The 6,000-nt window shown below is 36.7% G+C and overlaps 1 long non-coding RNA gene across 1 annotated transcript in view; it reads left to right on the forward strand.

Annotated features, from left to right (window-relative positions):
- LOC109143930 overlaps positions 1-3,459 on the forward strand; it is a 38,489-nt gene extending 35,030 nt beyond the window's left edge. Inside the window, exons 4-5 of the long non-coding RNA XR_002044334.3 lie at positions 1,120-1,550; positions 2,984-3,459. This is a non-coding gene — a long non-coding RNA (uncharacterized LOC109143930). The remainder of the gene's footprint in view (positions 1-1,119; positions 1,551-2,983) is intronic.
- The last annotated feature ends 2,541 nt before the right edge of the window (positions 3,460-6,000 follow it).

The following is a 6,000-nucleotide window of genomic DNA, read 5'->3' on the forward strand; positions in this document are numbered from 1 at the left end:
TTATGTGTTGGTTTTTTCTCCTTTGTCTTCCAAGAGATTCTGCAGTGATCAATCTATTTTCTGTTCATGACTGTCATAATTACTGACTGAGAATGTAGCTGAGTAAGAAGAGTTAATGATAGGGCATAGTCTTTTGTGTAGTCTCTTGTGTAATTGTTGCTTTTCTGAGTTCGTAGGTTGCATGCAATTTGCTTTGGTTTTGATCTTATTTTCTTGTGAAATTGCTTTAAGATAAGCCTTTCAATGGTTGGGGGGGGGGGTAAGTCTTTCTTCTTTGTTTGATTAATTTTCATCCTCTTGATTTCCTTACGTTCCTTTAGAGCAAATGATTGGGGTGAGAATTCTAATATGGGGCCAGGTAGAGAATCCGGCTCTCCTGCTCCCCCCAGCTGTTGAAGAAAAATTGCAGTAGTAATTCAACGGCATCAACTCTGAAACGCACCTGGCACTTCTCTGGCCAGACACCTCACTGAATTAAAACCCATCTCTTTTGAAAAAGAAAAATATTTGCATCAGGACTTAGACACACAGAAACGACAAAAAATCCTGGGTAACAACAGCTTCAACCCCATGTCTAACCCAGAATAATACATCACTCCATAGGAGAAACTAAAGTTACACCAAACATTTCTCACACAGCTTGCAGCTCACTGGAGCCACGCATGAGCATATCCTTGGCTGGATCACAGTCCATATAAAACACGGGGTGTTGCAAAATGCCTTAGAGTAACAGAAGAGAAGAACTCATGCATGAAATAGCATTGACACTAACTGATTAGATTTCATAGAAAGTATCACTAAATGTCCTACAGAACAGAAAGTCCTTGCTTACGCATATGGGATTCCTATGGAAATATGTATTGCTTATTACCCTTCACTTCACCTAAAGGATCCATACTGCATTTTGTTTTGCCTTAAAGCTGCAACTGTTTTTCAGAGACAACTCCAAAAGACAGCACTATATAATGAATCACCCCTCAGGTATGGAGTTTTGATTGGAGTAAGATCTTGGGACAAGCATTTATCAGAGCAGGAAAGGGAAAATAAGTTGCAACAACAGACCCAGTGTCACCGGGTCTCATAGAGACTTCTGATTTTTCTCTTTTTTTTTCTCTACAGGAGCAGTCACATACCCATGAACGTTTTTCCAGACAAACTGAGATAGCAATTGCCTCCCTGTTTCATGTTGACTACAGGAATCTTCTTTGGATAAACACAGGGTTTCATCTTTCACTTGTTCCAGACTTCTCTTGCAATTATTTTCACTACTTCAGTCACTGATATTCCTTCTGACACTGACTAATGGATCAGCAAGCTCAGTTTCCATAAGCACAACTGTATTCCCAAGCAAAACTCTGTTCCACTAAGGAAGCCTGGAGATAATTTTACCACTCACTACTGTGTCTGGGAAGGTAGAAACTGTCAAACTCAAGTCAATATTCAATGCTGTGGCATCTCTCCCACAAGAGTATTGAAAATGAGGAAAACTATAGAGAAAAGAGGAAGAAAAGAAGTCCATCTATGTGTCTATGGCATTCCTTTATTCACAGGTATAACACATGCCTGCAGGAGATACTAGATGCTAAGAGAAATCCATTAAGACCTTTCAGCAATTGGAAAGGAGATTTAGGTGCACAGCAAAAGTGTGCCAGAGGCCCATGGGAGGGGATAGTGGAATAATAAAGCGGTATTCTGGGTTCAGCAGTAGCTGGGGTTCAGTCTAGCTGTTAGCATCAATGCTGATTGGTATCAATACAACTTTCAAAGTCTGATGCCACATTTTACTGCAATACAGATATAGTGATTGTAGTATCACTGGTGTGTAATCCCTTTTGTCCACATCCAGATTCAAACCAGGAATAAAGTTCTCTCTAACCTGGGCTGTGACATAGATCCCTGTCCAAAGTCACAGAAACAAGTTCTGAAGCTAAGATGCCAAATTCAGAACTGCAGTCTGGCTAGAACTTAAGTTGATGGAATAATTGAGACAGAACGCATCTAATCAATCAAATGATTAAAGAAAGGTCAATCCAAAACACAAACAAAAAACACTACCTATCAGTCCAGTCACAGACAATTGTATGAAAGGGTCCAAAAAGGTTCAGTATTCTTGATTTTTGAATGCAAAATATAAAAAGATAAAAAAAAAAAAAATTCCACATTTTGTTGTATTGCCCCAAAAGCAACAAAGCGTGATTATTTTAATCTTTTGTTATTATCAGAACTACCCAAAAGAATAAAACAAGAGAAGAAACTCTTTGTCCATGTTCATAGAAAATATGATTAAAGAAGGATTTTTAAAATAAATCATTAGAAAGATGTCACATTTTAGTCTACACTGGAAAATGTCCTACAATATCAATAGTAACCCTATTATTACGATCACTCTGTAATGAAGGATGTGCTAAACCAGTATATTGGGAGAAAAAGTGTCCACTACTTGTAAACTCATATCTGTTGTACATAGAAGAAAATGCCCTAAAGAAAACTCCTAAAACATAGTTAATTAACATATAAACCACAAATGTCAGAGTGTCATAAATATTCAAGTAGTGATGGATAGTGGGATAAACCCTGAGTGCATGCCATAAGTTTTTTATCTCCATAGCTATCTTGAGTTGGATATTTACAGTAAATTACAGCTGCACATGCTTTACTCCAGAGCCATATGTTTTATTATTCAACCAGATGTAAGCCATAAAACTGTTTTATCTATTTTGCGGTTCAGCATAGTACTAATAAAATAAACTACAAATACCTGACTTATAGCTTTGCTGGCATTTTTGCACTCCAGTGAAGTGCAGTGCCAATGCCTCATGCAGTGAAAGTGATCTAAGAAAATCATATGTTCTTCCCATTTCTTATACTTGCAAAAGGACCTTAAATATTTGAATGAACAGTGTTGAGCTATAACTTGTTCTTTTATTGTTTTTTATCACATGGGCTATCACCATCACTGATAATTCATTTTTGTTTCCTGCAGATTGGACAGAACTTTCTAAGGCGCCTGCACTCTGTCTTGGCATCTACATCATTGATTTTCCTTAAGCACTTCAGTGTCGCATCAAATTACTAGAATAGACATACATCCTAGGAAGGACAAACTTATATATAAAAAGATAATGTTGTAATTAACAAGACATTCCTCTGTCTTTCTTTTTTTTTTTTTTTTCATCTATCATATTAAACCTTGGACACAAGAATCAGAAAGTATGAATTTATCTTGCCACTATTTTAAGCACCTTTAAGCACCTGTGAAAGCTGCCTTAAGTGCAAATAAAAATGTTCTCCATTTATGTCAAGTGTGTTGGAAGACAAATTCAGCTTTCATATAATCATTTTTGCCAAAAAGAAGCAGTCTCAGAGGTTTTAGAATCCTATTTTTGGTGTGGAATGTGACCATAAGCAACACAGTATATAACCTCAGTTAGAAAAGACATAAAGAATGTTGTGAAAAGATTGCAAAATGCAGCCAATTTTCTGAAAGTTTTTAGATACACTGCTGGTCTTGGACTAATATGCTGTCTCAAGATTGGCATGGACATCTGTTAATAAGTCTCTCTAGCCCAACAACATTCATTTGACCCTCAAAATGCATAACCTTAGCAGACTAATGAGGAACTGAATGCTGAATGTTTATCAAAGGGGACTCTCTTCCATTCCATCCACCTCTTGCATACTTTCAAAGAATTAATCTATTTTAACAAGGGACCCTCTCCCTATTCTATGTCCCCAATTCAATCTCTAAAACAGGGGATTAAATCCAACATTCTGCAAGTCGAAATTAAAGTGGTCTTGGTTGTTGTTTTTCAAGCTACTCTGAGTGTTAATTGGGATAAAATCTGCAGTTTCTGGATTACTATTCACATTTCGATTAACAGAGGAGGAAAACTTTGCCAGAAGTACCACAAGGACTAAGGAAAATTAAATCTTTTAACCCTTTTTCAACACAGTGAGCAGGTATCACGAAGAGGAACACAGACAATTTAAAATGCTTTGATTTCTGTGTACAGAATAATAAAGCTGAAGAAAAAACAAAGGACTGTGTCATATTTACTCCTCAAAATCCTCCAGATTTCATTATGATTGATTAAAAATAATTGAGCAGATGTTACAGGCAGTAGTGCTTTTAAACCCTTTGTGCTTAGATTTAAATCTGATATAATGCAGATAAAGAAAGTATGAAAAATTTCATATCATGGTCTACAAGTATGTATAAAATGTAGGAGCTGTTTAGATACTTTCTTAGGTCCAATGCTTTATCATTTTTATGTTGCTGCTGAAAGGATAAGGTCTCAACTGTGAGTTCCTATGATAAACACATTTTCTTTTGGCTCGTGAGTCATAGACAATGTAAAAAGACATTTTGCTCTCAAAAAACCAATATTGTGAACATCTGGTTCATACCCTTCTTAACAAAATTTGTTCCACTGCTCTATTACATATAAACATCTGTCATTTATATCAAGCAGTTGACAAATGCTCTATCTTGAATTCAAAGAACTGTAGTGCTATATCGTTAAGTATCTTTTTTATACAAAATGAAAACTGTTTGTTTGTGTTGAAGACTGAATTCTACTCAACAGAGCTGACTTTTTTATCAAATGAGAAAATGGGTTAAATTCATATCAGCAGTCAAATTTTATTTCTCCTGACAACTGTATGTAATTACTGTAAATCACTCTTCACATAAAAGACAATGACATGCTACTGGCTGACACTATGTGGATACTGTTTAGTGAATGGCTTTATCTACCTAAAAGACTGAAAATTTTGAGAAGTTCCAGAGTTTTCCAGATATTTACTGTTTGTGAATTAATTTCTTTTTAAAAGGCAGTTTTCTGCTGTTTTTCAGCACTATGAGGTTGCTTTGTTCCTTTGCTTTGTTTGAAAGGGATGACCACATCCATGAGCATGAGTCATACATTCTAGGAAACATTTTTCCTCCAGAGGTGTGGAATTGTTTCTGCTTCTCCTTTTTGGAATTTGGAGGCCCACAAAATCAAAACCGGGGGCAGCTATCACTCATTTTTGAAGCGTCCCAATGAGAGCAATACAAACACAATGAGATCACTTGATTTTCCTTGAGGCCAGACGGCTGTTGTGTGGTCCCCCCTGCTCTCTTGGAAAAAGCAACCTCTTCTACAAGGATAGGAAAAACTCTCAGGAGGCTTCAGCCAGGGTCACTACAAGATCCTGTCTCCTTGTGTATTTGAAGTCAGAACTGGGACCCAAATAGGAAAGGCTTTCTGCAATATTGTGATTCATGACTACAGGAAAAGAATCCAAAATCTAAGTGTGACCTCCAAAACCAGCCGGTTTGAGTAGAGTCCACTATTAAGAACAAGTCAAGATGTGTAAATGAGGTGTCTCTTTCTCTCCATTGACTGTACAGACTAAACAGAATGTCACCTGGCAACAATTAATAGAAAAATGGATTGCATTTCCTAAATGAGGTGCATAAAGCGGGCAGTCTGCACCTGGCTGTATGAGCTTTAAATTTGCCATCTTTATTCACGATGTATGAAGTATTTTTCATAGCTTTGCAGGACAGGCATTGCACAAGACATTTGTAACTAGCTGAAAACAAAGAAACCCTGTGATTCACTGAGAAAAAGGATATTTAGTTAGATGCATGACAGACCCAGAGGCAACTTCAGAGCTGCAAATGCAATTACTGCTGGCTAGAGGCATTTGCTTTTTACTTAAAAAAATAAAAAAAAAGGTCTGTTCTGATTTGTCTGATTTCTGTCCAGAGGAGAACAACATAAAACATGTTCAGTCTTAGGAGATCTGTAAGATCCTCCCTAAAAAGAGAACAGATTTGGAAAGGATCCTTTACCTACATATGCAGCATAAAAAGATAATTTAGTCATCCTCCTGCCCTTATTATAACAGAATGAATATTGCTTTTTCATTGCAAGATGGGCAAAAAATATGAAACAATTTGATATGCAGCCTGTACTAACATTGGGAAGGCCAAATCTAGTGTCCTAATGA

Source organism: Corvus cornix, chromosome 1 (genome assembly GCF_000738735.6).
Source record: "Corvus cornix cornix isolate S_Up_H32 chromosome 1, ASM73873v5, whole genome shotgun sequence".
NCBI classification, from domain to species: Eukaryota; Metazoa; Chordata; class Aves; order Passeriformes; family Corvidae; genus Corvus; species Corvus cornix.